Source organism: Mandrillus leucophaeus, unplaced genomic scaffold, assembly GCF_000951045.1.
Source record: "Mandrillus leucophaeus isolate KB7577 unplaced genomic scaffold, Mleu.le_1.0 Scaffold913, whole genome shotgun sequence".
In the NCBI taxonomy this organism is placed as follows: domain Eukaryota; kingdom Metazoa; phylum Chordata; class Mammalia; order Primates; family Cercopithecidae; genus Mandrillus; species Mandrillus leucophaeus.
Genome location: NW_012109953.1, coordinates 730,378 through 741,761, shown reverse-complemented (window position 1 = coordinate 741,761; position 11,384 = coordinate 730,378). Strand labels below are relative to the sequence as shown.

General features: G+C 44.6%; 1 protein-coding gene and 1 long non-coding RNA gene across 2 annotated transcripts in view; both read right to left on the bottom strand.

The window, feature by feature from the left end:
- The window catches only part of FOXA2 (forkhead box A2), a 4,375-nt gene extending 3,870 nt beyond the window's left edge, over positions 1–505 (bottom strand). The window contains exon 1 of the mRNA XM_011969840.1: positions 317–505. The gene's annotated coding sequence lies outside the window, so the exon portion shown is untranslated. The remainder of the gene's footprint in view (positions 1–316) is intronic.
- Positions 506–2,543: 2,038 nt separating this feature from the next.
- LOC105531844 overlaps positions 2,544–11,384 on the bottom strand; it is a 21,069-nt gene continuing 12,228 nt past the window's right edge. Inside the window, exons 2-3 of the long non-coding RNA XR_001004871.1 lie at positions 4,208–4,427; positions 2,544–2,801 (exon numbers count right to left, since the gene is read on the bottom strand). This is a non-coding gene — a long non-coding RNA (uncharacterized LOC105531844). The remainder of the gene's footprint in view (positions 2,802–4,207; positions 4,428–11,384) is intronic.

Sequence of the window (11,384 nt, the reverse complement as noted above, 5' to 3'; positions counted from 1 at the left end):
GGGCACACGGGATCCCTGGTCGAGCCCCCTTTCCTCCCGGGTCTACGGCGAGTCCCCTGAGGAAGGAGGGACCTGGGAGGAGACCACCCTCGGGGGCGGCTCTGGCCTCAGGCCCCCGCCCCGTTCCATCGCGCGGTGGCGCCCGGTGCGCCTGTCGGAGCCCGCGTCCGGCCTCAGTGCCCCGCAGATCCCTATGAAAGCCGGATTTATTTATGCCGGGTTTCTTCGCTCTCAGTGCTCATTCTCTGTCAAAACAGCAAGCCCATGACAGCCAATTTGCAAAGTGCTGTCCTATTTAGAAAAACTGTGTACACACCTTTAACTCGCCCGCCGCTGCTCCTGCGAGGCCCCTCCTTGTTAGAGTTCAGACCCGGAACGGCCTCGGGAGACGCGCCGGGCGCACGGTCCGGCCGCCTGGGCTCTCGGCCTCCTCAGAGCCCGGCAGCCAGCGACCCGCAGTGGGGCGGCCGGCGCCTGGCGCAAGCAGCCCCTCCAGCAGCGGCCGACGGTTGGGAGGCTGAGATAGGTCTCTGATATTCAGGCCGGCGTGTTTCAAGGTTACTTTTCAGTCACAACCGAGGTGCCCACAGCATTTCGTAACTAAAACAAACAGGGCAGGAGGTGGGGAGGGAGGGGTAAGGAGGGAAGAATCCAGGAATCAATGATGGGGCATATGGAGTTGACTTCAAGAGGGTCTCTGTCCTCTCTGTCTTCCAGAGGGACTGCTTTATAAAAATTGGAAACTCCAGAAATCGTATACTTTTATTTCCCCTGCAGCTCTTGGGTTCAAAAATTGTCTTCTGTTCTGGGTTAGCCTGTGAGCCCAGATTTGAAGTGGGGGGATATTGCAGGTGTTTGGATGTGGAGGTTCTTTCTTGGTTCTGAAAAACTGGCTGGGCCTTGGGGATCCAGCCCTGTACCCACACCCTCAGACACAGAGAACGCATAGGAAATAGTGGGCATCCAGCCCACCTGTCCAAAATTGGGGGCGATGGTGGCAGAAGACAGACGAGATGGCAGACACAGAGCTTCGCATTGAAGCTTGAGTAAGGGTGAGGCTGGAAGGCAAGAGAGCAGGGAGCAGTAGGCACAGGGGAACCACCTCCCCAACCCGAGGACTCTCAGGTCCGCAGGGTTTGGGCCACAGGAGGAAGCCGCCAGCAGCACCCTTTGCTGCTGAAATGCAGATAGTTTGGACAATTCATAATGAGGACATTAATAAGCCCGCTGAGCCAGGATTCTCCCCCAAATTCAAGGTCTGCACCTCCGCGGAAGCCATGCCCATCGGTCCCCAGAGTGCTGAAGGCTCCCACGAGGGGCAGGTCAGCCCGGTGCGCCAGGGAAGGGGCTTGATGGTGTGTACGTAGTGAACGTGGAGGTGTGCGCAGAAGAGTCAGAGGGGTTAGATCCCTAGCATTTCCCACGGGATCCCACCTAGCGCGTGCATGGGAGCAACTTCATCACTCCACCGAGGACAGGGAAAGAGAAGTACGCATTGGAGCTCAAAGAATGAGCAATTTTTCAAAAGCTTTCTCCACAGGCCAGGGCAGATACACACACACACACACACACACACCCCAAAACTCAATGTTATGTTTGACCTAGTCTGTGCGTGTGCTGTATGAGAGTGTTTGTGAGCTTATGTGGGTGCCCACTCCCCTTTCTATTTTTGCTCCTGGTTGAAAATTTGGTCCCAGAAATTATTCCAGGAACAGAAGGAGCGAGCTGGAGAGCCGCAGGAGGGGGTGCTACCCTTCCAAGGTGCTGACTTTGCAAGCCCCCACCTCCACCCCAGCTCTATCGGTGGCCGGGGTCAGGGACACGAGAGAGCGCTCGGCGGGGCTTCCACAGTGACAGGGTGCCCCCTGTCGGCCACCAGGCCCGCGGGACCGACCCGAGTCCTCATTTACCCCCGCGATCCCAACCTGGCAGCTCCGGCACTCAAGCACCTTCTCCCCCGCTCTCCCAGTCGCTCCGAAAATACCTTCTGGGGGACTCGGCCTTTTTGGAGCCCCAACCCCTAAGTTCTGCGCGAACCCAAACCGGCCTCCTGCACCCTGGCGAGGTTCTGGGAGCTCCGGTAGGGTAGGACTGGGTGACGCCGCCTAGAGTCTTGGAGCAGTCACTCCCGCACCCTCCCGGCACGCCCACCCCATGGGAATGCGAGTGGGGTCTACGGTTAGTTTTAGCTTTAGGCAGCGGGGAGCGGGACACCAACGGGCTGCGAAGGAAGCAGGGACGTTCAGACAGCCTGGGGTTCTCATTCCCTTCCAGCTCAGCGGTCTTTGGAGCTCCTCCTTCCCGGAGCTCCGATTTCTTAAGGGTTATCCAGAGTTCTGGCTCAGGCTTGAATGCTGAAGATTGCTCCCGGAGATTCTCTCCAGAAAAAAGTTCGCGGGGACCTAGGGCTGCAGATGTTTCTCCCGATCCCTCTTTAGTCTACCCTCATGTAGGGCTGAGACCTACAAAACCCTTTCCTTTTCATTTTGTTAGGTCACCGCCGGCTTCTATAATAAAAAGCTGCTTTATAACTGAGGACTGTGTTTGGGGTTAGCACGCTATTTTTATTTTGGATGTTGCCTCAATGGCGAAGTCATAAGACTCGAGTTCAAATCCGGGCCTCCTCTGCTCTCCCTGGGAAGAAAACACCCAGGCCATCCAGGTCCATCTTGCTGGAACAATCCTGCGTTCCCCTAGCAAAAGTCCTTCCTAGAGCTCTCTTTGTCACATGAAACTAACCAGTGCAGAAGGGGCATCACTGAACAGAACTCAATTTTCCTAAGTGAGAACCCATGAAATACCTAAGGAGAAAAACAATAAAGATCCCATTAATACTCCAATTCCTAAAACCTTTCAGAGAATAAATACTCAGGCAAGGCCTTGCTCAAAGTTCCCTAAGGTGTTTAGAGCAACATAAGGCAGATATGTAGACAAGATGAAGGCAGAGGGGATGGAAAAGTAACAACACAGTCTTGGGAAAATATGCGTTTTTACTTTCATATAAGCTCTTTAATTGATAAAAAAAGCAGATGACCAAACACCCCTTATTCATTCTATGGATGAATCTCAAGTCTCAATAAAGAAAAGGCATATCATGTGTCAAGGATTATAATCAACATTTAACTTTTTTGGGGTGGGTTGTTATTTCTGAAATGTACTAAAAAATCAGCCAGGCGCGGTGGCTCATGCCTGTAATCCCAGCACTTTGGGAGGCCGAGGTGGGCGGATCACCTTAGGTCAGGAGTTCAAGACCAGCCTGACCAACATGGTGAAAATCCGTCTTTACTAAAAATACAAAATTTGCAGGACATGGTGGCCCATGCCTGTAATCCCAGCTACTTTGGAGGCTGAGGCAGGAGAATCACTTGAACCCGGGAGGCAGAGGTTCCAGTGAGCTGAGATCGTGCCATTGCACTCCAGCCTGGGCAACAAGAGCAAAACTCCATCTCAAAAAAAAAAAAAAAAAAAAAAATCAGACCATCAGAATTTGTCTGCTTGGCACTGAGCACACCTTCAAACACTTATGTTGGTTTTCATGGTTCTTGGATGGTCAAAACACCAGTTGTTTATGGAGAGGGCAATTGAAAAGGTCATTAGCTAAGAACACCTTATCAGAGGGTATTTATGTAAAAGAATAAAAAAAATTCAACATGTTGCAGCCATCAGCAAAAGCTCAGGAAAATGCTGATAAAAGGGGAGGCAAGGTGCAACATTTTAAGTTAAATACTCTGTGCACCTGCGTGCAATCTATCTCTCCACCACAAGATCCACAGGAAAAGATGAAACATACATTTTTAAAATGACAAAATAAAATGAATTAAATAAATAAGATGTTAGTTAACTTGATTTTGTTTGGGTGGTAGAATTATATCTTCAATCTATTTTTTTTGCAGTATGGGTTGTATCGTTTTATATCATTACTTTATTATTACATTCTCTCTTACTATTTTATGGTGAAATACGTAATAAGGATATTGGATCTGATGTTAAGGAAACTTTGGCAAACTAACTTGTGCAAATATTCATTCAGTTATCATCCTTGAAAGGAGATCAGAGAAGCCACCGTACAAACTGCCGACAGGTTTGAGTTCTGCAAAACAAGCCATTATTATTTTGTCTTACTGGTATCAGGGGATGAACTGTGATCTTCCCTGAGTTGAGAGAGGAGGAGAAGAAATATTCGTGTCAACCACAGGTATTGACTTACCAGGGTAGTTTCTGCACATTGTTTAGGGGAAGGAGACAGACTCTGTCTTCTGGGTGGGGTGGCTTTAAGATGGGTCTGGCACACAGAGCTCTTGCTTTATGCATGTAGAATTTGATCGTTGTACCGAAGTTTGGGTTTCAGTTACGGATTGTCCATCTTTTATGGGATTTCTCAGTGGATGGATTGAGCAGTTGCAGATTCCACTCCCATCTGTGTAGGTCTGTGAAGAAAGCCAGTGCTCTGCCCGTGCTGGGTCAGGGTTTGACAAATATTTCTGGTATATACTTGACATCCTGTTCACCATTCTTGCGTTTTTAGCACATTTCTGGTATGTGGGACATTATAGCAGGTAATTAAAATAATTGGAAGAGATAAAAATAAAAAATGACAACTTTGAGTAGCAATAACAACATGCCAACATGAGTGAGAATAAACTCTTTGAGGGATGCTTAAATTAGACGCATCTGCATTTGTGGCCCTGGGAGCTTTTTCATACATTTGGATGTTATTCTTGGGAGAAATCTCAGTTATTCCTGCCCAACAGGAAAGCAGTAAGCTTTATGAAGGACAGGAGTCATGGGGCGTCAGTCACAGACTACCTGGAGAATCCAACCCCAGGCATTCTTTCTTAGGAACCCTCTGTGTTACAGAGGGGGGTAATTTAGAAGTGATACCATTAGTCCTATGAGCTGCCGATTACTTAGTTGGATAAACAAATGCACTTTCAACAAGTATGAAATAATGAAGCATATGAGAGACATGGAGATCAGAAAGAAGCCACTAAGTCCTGGGTTTCCTGGCTGATGCTTAGGAAGCAGTTGTTTGCTTCTCGTTTCCATCTCAAATGGTACACAGGCTCTGAATCAACACAAAAGAGCTATATATAACTTGCTCTAACATTAAGCAACGACAAGGATGGAGAGTTTATATGTTTTGGATTCATTCAGCAAATATTTAATGAGCACTTACTATATTCCAGATGGTGGACAAATAGGCAAAGCCATGGGCTTCTAGAGACTAAGTCTGTTTTCCTCTTTTACTTCCTCCTTTTCTCCCTTTTTCTGCCACAGGTCCCAGCCTCTTTACTTTCAAGACTTCTTCCAGTCATGACCCTGGAATTTCCAAGTGCTAAAATCCTATTCTAAAGGGAAAATTATACATTTCACCATTCTAAAATATTCTGGCTGCTGGCAGAGATGGACTAAAACCCAAGACAAAATGCCTGTTTTGACCCAGAATCAATAGGAAAACCAAGGGCTCAGCTATCAGGGAAACAAGCAGCCCTGTGGCAGCCTGATTCTGTCCTGTCGCCATTGGCAATTCCTCTACAATATCAGTTTCCTACCAAAGGGATAACTAGGGGTTTCTGGCTTCCAGGAGGAAGAAGGATGAAGGTGGCCAGAGGTGCTGCTGTACTTGATGGGTGCTGCTTGGGAGCCTCGTCCTGTGTCAAACATAGCTCCTAATGCTTTTTAATGCCTGCATCTGCATTATTTAGCTCTTTGTTAATTTTATTCCCAAGAGTAATTCCAGAGGAAGGATTGTAGAGTTCTCTGCAAAAAGGAGAGCTTCAAGGAGGAGTACCATATGACAGCAACAGTGACCCACCGGGACTGGGCCAATGAACCAGGATTGGGATGGCCCCTCACACCCTTATGTGCATAGGACTCCCTTGGCGATCTTGTTAAAATGCAGATTCTGATTCCGCAGGGAGGGGCTTGAGTTCTGCATTCCTAACAAGCTTCCAAGGGATGCTGATACTGTCAGTCTGGTCCACTGACCACAGGTGGAATAGCACAGCTTTAAAGACCTGTTTCTCTCATGGATCCTGTAGTCTGTCCCTAGCTGGGTGGTGATATGTGACTTGATAAAATGAGAAGTACAGGTTCCTTTTCAGCGTCTGCAGGTTCCCTAGCACATCTACGTCCTTCCCCTCTCAGCTGCTGTGAGCCGCACCGTCTCTTCTCACAGTCACGGTTCATGGCCCCCAGCCCACAGAAGTCAGAACTTGTCCGTGCAGCCCAAGTAATGTAGGGGTCCTCCCGCAAAGCAGAGTTGCCCACCCCCCATGCCCCCTATGGTGCATTGTTAGCTCACCCCACACTCCCCCTCCTATGCTGTGTTTTCCGGAGACAGGGACCTCCCTTGTTGACTGGGTAGGAAAGGGGACCTGTGGCAATTATCAGTTCGCAATGTGGAAACGTCATTTTTAAAGTATATATATATATAAAAACCAGACTGAGTAGTGTCAGCTGCAACCTCACTGCATCAGCAAACACTTACTAAGACTCTTTTAAATTTTCTCCTTAAGGAAGAGGCCCCAGAGAACACAGACTGATCTGCTCAGTTGCCCACCTCTGGGGCTGGGCTGGTCCTGAAGGCCATGCAGAGCTTCCTACTCAAAAGAAAAAAGGGATAGGACTGACCTCTCCCAAACATACCCCTGAACCTCTTCCTTGATCCAAATATGCATTTAAGAAACAAAATAGAAAGATCAAAAAGAAGGGAAAGTGAGGAAGAAATTCCTGCTTATTGAGTTTCAAATGAGATTTTCATGGTCCTCCTGGAAAAGACTTGAGTCTCTTGTAATAGCAACTGGAAGTGGGAATTCTCCTCTACAAAATTCGGACTGACACTGAGTCGGCACTGCCTACCCATGCATGATAAAATAACATTATTAGGAAAAATTAAAACTGAACCCATAGACTTCACAGTTAACCCCTCTGTTAAGAAATACAACTGTTCTCCTTAGTGTACCACTCAATTTTTTTCCAACATATATAACAGAAAATGCTCAGAAATTAAAATTTGTGTCTCAAAGATGAGAAGAGTTTTTCAAATTGGGCCATTCCCTTAATGCTTATTTGATTTGCAATATGCATTCATAATTAGTGATAAGATAATTTTTCCTTTTGGGGAAATTTGAATGAAGCATACATTCTGTAAAGGCTCCTTTCTTTCACATATGAACTGCGAAAAGAGAGGGAAAATATTTCTTTCTGTGGGCAAATTTTTAAAATCCGACCATATTTATAAAGGCACATAAATAATTAACATAGAAACACTAAAAAATTTAGCTCAAGAATGAATCAATGTGTGCTTTTAAGGCAATGTGGATTGGGGATAATAAAACTGGTGAAAAATTACACTAAGCGGCTTTGAGATTCCTGGATGGAACAGGATATAACACGCAAACTTATTTTTCAATTGTCCCTTTCACACCTGGCTACTAAATCACCCCACAGGTTGCCTCTTTTAGTCTAGAAGATTGGAATATGTGATGCTGCTTGGGAATGAATTATACTATGCTATATGAAAAATTATGATGTAAGTGACACATAATATTCTCCGGAGGAGTCTACCTGAATAAGTCTATGCCTTTCAAAAGTTTAGGAGTTTAGATGTACCCTTTAAGTGTGAAATCTGGCAAATTCATTCTTCTAATTCTTCAAAATAAACTGCTAAGTAGATGCTAATGTTGAGAAACATGGATCAGGGACCCTTGGGATAGGAGCTCTGATCTGACACCCACTACTCCCATTCTCATAGTTAAGAAGAAACGAAAAGAGACTATTTTGTCTCTACTCGCCTGTTTTCTTTCATTCTTTTCTCCCTCTTAACATATTAAATTTAGAAATACGGAATTCTTTCTTTATGTATGTTACCCAAGAGTTTCCTCTACCTACCCTCCTCCAAATGACTGAGCTCTCAAAGACTAGAGAGAAGTCAGGGTAGAGGCTAATATTTTCTTCAGACTTGATGATTCATGCAAACCTTTTACATGAGGGAGCTCACTCTGTTTTGGGGGAAACTGGGGTGAGAGACATTGATGGCTCACCCAACCCTTCTGATCACAACCTAGGCCCTCTGACCCAAATCTTGACCTGTTTTTATTTTATAACTGCTTTTTTTCCCAAAAGGCATTTCTTTAGTGAGATGGAGAAATTATCAGAAACCTGGGAGAAAAGAAAATACTCAGAGGTAAAGTTTCCAGGTTATTGGAATAGTGTGCATCTGTACATGTGTGTATGCATATATGTGTATATATTTAATGTGTGTGTATGCACAGTTTATCTACAACATACCCAAGATCTTATTGCTAGTGAAATATAGTTAAACAATAACCCACCTTTATTACAGAGTATCATCTAGCTATTATAAGCAGTGATATCTCTATGAAATAATATAAAAAGTGTGATGATTTTATAATGAAGAGCTAAATAGTTGCAGGATATGAGTAATTTGATTTAAGTTTTATAAAAATAAACCCTGATTCTGTCACTGCATGGAAAACGGTTGAAGTTTACACATCAAACTATTAATAATGATACACCTAGAGAGTGGTACTTAGGAGGATTGTGAGAGGATTTCCACATTTTACTTTATATCTTCCTTACATTGTACAATAATCTCTTTTGTTTTTGTTGTAAAATAATTCTAAACAAACACTGAGAAGTGCAGTCTTGGCCACCAGCTAGCTGACATGCTGCACATAAATATTTCTAGTTCTTATTAATCAAAACATATGCTTTTCTGCATCGTCTTTTAGAGAAAATGAGCAGGCCCCCTCTCCTGCAGGAAAATAGTTCCTATTTATAAGAGGAGAAATGAAATTGGGAACACCCACAGGCCAGGAGAAGTTAGGTAGGAAAAAGAAACCACTAAGACTTAATAAATCTGACTTAATTTAAAAAAGAAAAGTGGTTGTCACAGGGCAGACCTAAAGAACCAGTTAGTACTTAAATTGCTGTGGCTCTTAATTGCTTATGGTCCTCAGGAAGTGAAAGGATTGAAATGCAGGCTCTATGTGGCTTCACTTAATTAATATTTATGACTGCAGAAGAAAATTAAATAAGGCAAACGGTGTAATTTTAAACAGCCTGTGGTCATGGTTAGCAGGACTCACAACAAATTCAGAAGCAAGAAATGCAAGCACACTCTGGGCATGCGTGGCTTCAGTTTTCATTTTTTATGCCGAGTGATGCCTCCAATACCATCTTGGAACATTATGGTGATCGTTTTCACTTATCATGCATGTTTCTTTGTCTTTGTGATTGGTTGTCTGAAGGAAGAGTTTCTTTTTCTGGGGGTGGAGAGATAGAGGGATGCACAAAGATGTTAGCTTTGAAAGCATCTATAATTTCTCAACGAATGTTTTTAGGATGTATATCTGCCATTTACTGACTTTTTTGCATGGTTTGATGATTTGAGTTTTTCCATTTCGGGAGCAGAGAGTTGATGCGATAGCATCAGTTCCTGTAATGAGGAATCTGGACTATAAGTCTGTGTGATAATCAGTGTTTATTGAATGGATGGATGGGTAGACGTGTGAGTGGATAGATGGGTGGATGGGAGAATAGAGTGTAGATTCTATGTTACTTGTATTTAAAAACCCAGTTTACCTGTGAACACTGGTTTCGGAGAGGTAGAATCAGATAATAACAAATCCTAGATGGAAGATTTTCAGACTTCCATTTGTGACCCATTAATGTATGTGACAGCAATTTACTTCATTACAAGTATTGGAAAGGAAATTAATGGAATAAAAGTTCTCAGTGCATCTCACATAGTAAACAGAGTCTTGGAAAACCTCTGTTTCTGTTATAAATGTGTGTGTATCTGCATCAGGATGGAAAATGCATTCCTTACTCTGGGTTCTCACCTACAAAGCCTGAGTGACGGTATACACGTGGGGCTGAGGGCCCATTAGCTCTCCTTGCAAGGAAGCTTCAGTTTTCTCATCTGGAAAAGGGGGATAATAGCAGAAGTCACCTCTTCAGACTAAGTAAGGATGACACGAGTGGAGGCTCATGGTGATGGCTTAGCCCAGCGTCTGGCATATTGAGAACAGTTAATCAATGTTTGGTTATTTTTCTTTTCTCTCCTGTATCCTCTGCAGCTTCTCAGCATTACAGCTGAGAAAGGTCTCAACATTTTACACAGAGAGATGCATTATACCATGTTTTATAATTTATCCTCTCAACTCTTACTTAAAACAGCCCTCTTAAAAAAATAAACACATTTGCTCAAAATGACACCACACATTTGAAAAGATTATTTCTCATCTCTATACATGATATAGTAGCTGTGCTGAGCTCTGGGCCGAAGACTGCTCCAGAATTAGAAAACATGTCCTACCCACTTGTGATTCTCCCCAGCCAAGAGCCAGACCTTGTCTTCAATTCCATGGCTTTCCCTTCGTTTGAAGGTTAAAGTCAGCATTTCATTTTTATGGCTAATAACTGTTACTGTTAATAACTCCCAACTTTTCCATTCTTCCATTTTTTTTCTAAACTCTTTACTACATGCTAACACTGCCTCCCTTTGTTCTCTGCCCTCTTCCTGAGGTCGCTTGGTCCTAGAAGCCTCAGCTTCCAAATGTTTTCGCAACCTCCCCTTTACCCTCCCCAGTTACATGCTGTTCACCATTCCACTTTCTGATTTCCTTTTCTGTTCCTTTAATGGTCTCTGCACTTCCCCTCCTTTCCCAACTGTAAAGCCATCTTTCACCCAAGTGATGTTCTCCAGGTGACAGGAACCTGGCAGAAGCCTCCTCCATCCGTCTTTCTAGAGGGACCCTCAGTTGCCAGAGCGAGTCTGACACCCCTCTTCCATGCCGGGGTGCTTCAGGCCAGCCTGGTGGGGGAACTACTCTGGGGGTGAACCATTGTCAAGTTTCACCCATCAGCTATAAAAAAGTCATTTGGATTCATTGCAGGTAGCCAAGAAAGTCATACTGTTTAAGCTCACCAACATAGTTACATAGTTCATAAAAAAATATTGCTCCCTTTCCCAAGGGACTTTCTGAGTTGATGAGTGGGAGCAGAGGTCCCCATGATCAACAGCTGGTTTGCTCGTTGCTGGGAAACACAGAAGACAGGTTGGTCACCAGACAGGGGAGGCAGAGCCCAGGGCTGCAGTGCACACGGGTGGGTGTTCAGAAGGAAAATGCACTTTTTTAATATATATACTTTAGGTTCTAGGGTACATGTGCACAATGTGCAGGTTTGTTACATATGTATACATGTGCCATGCTGGTGTGCTACACCCATTAACTCATCATTTACACTAGGTGTATCTCCTAATGCTATCCCTCTCTCCTCCCCTCACCCCACAATAGGCCTCAGTGTATGATGTTCCCCTTCCTGTGTCCAAGTGTTCTCATTGTTCAGTTCCC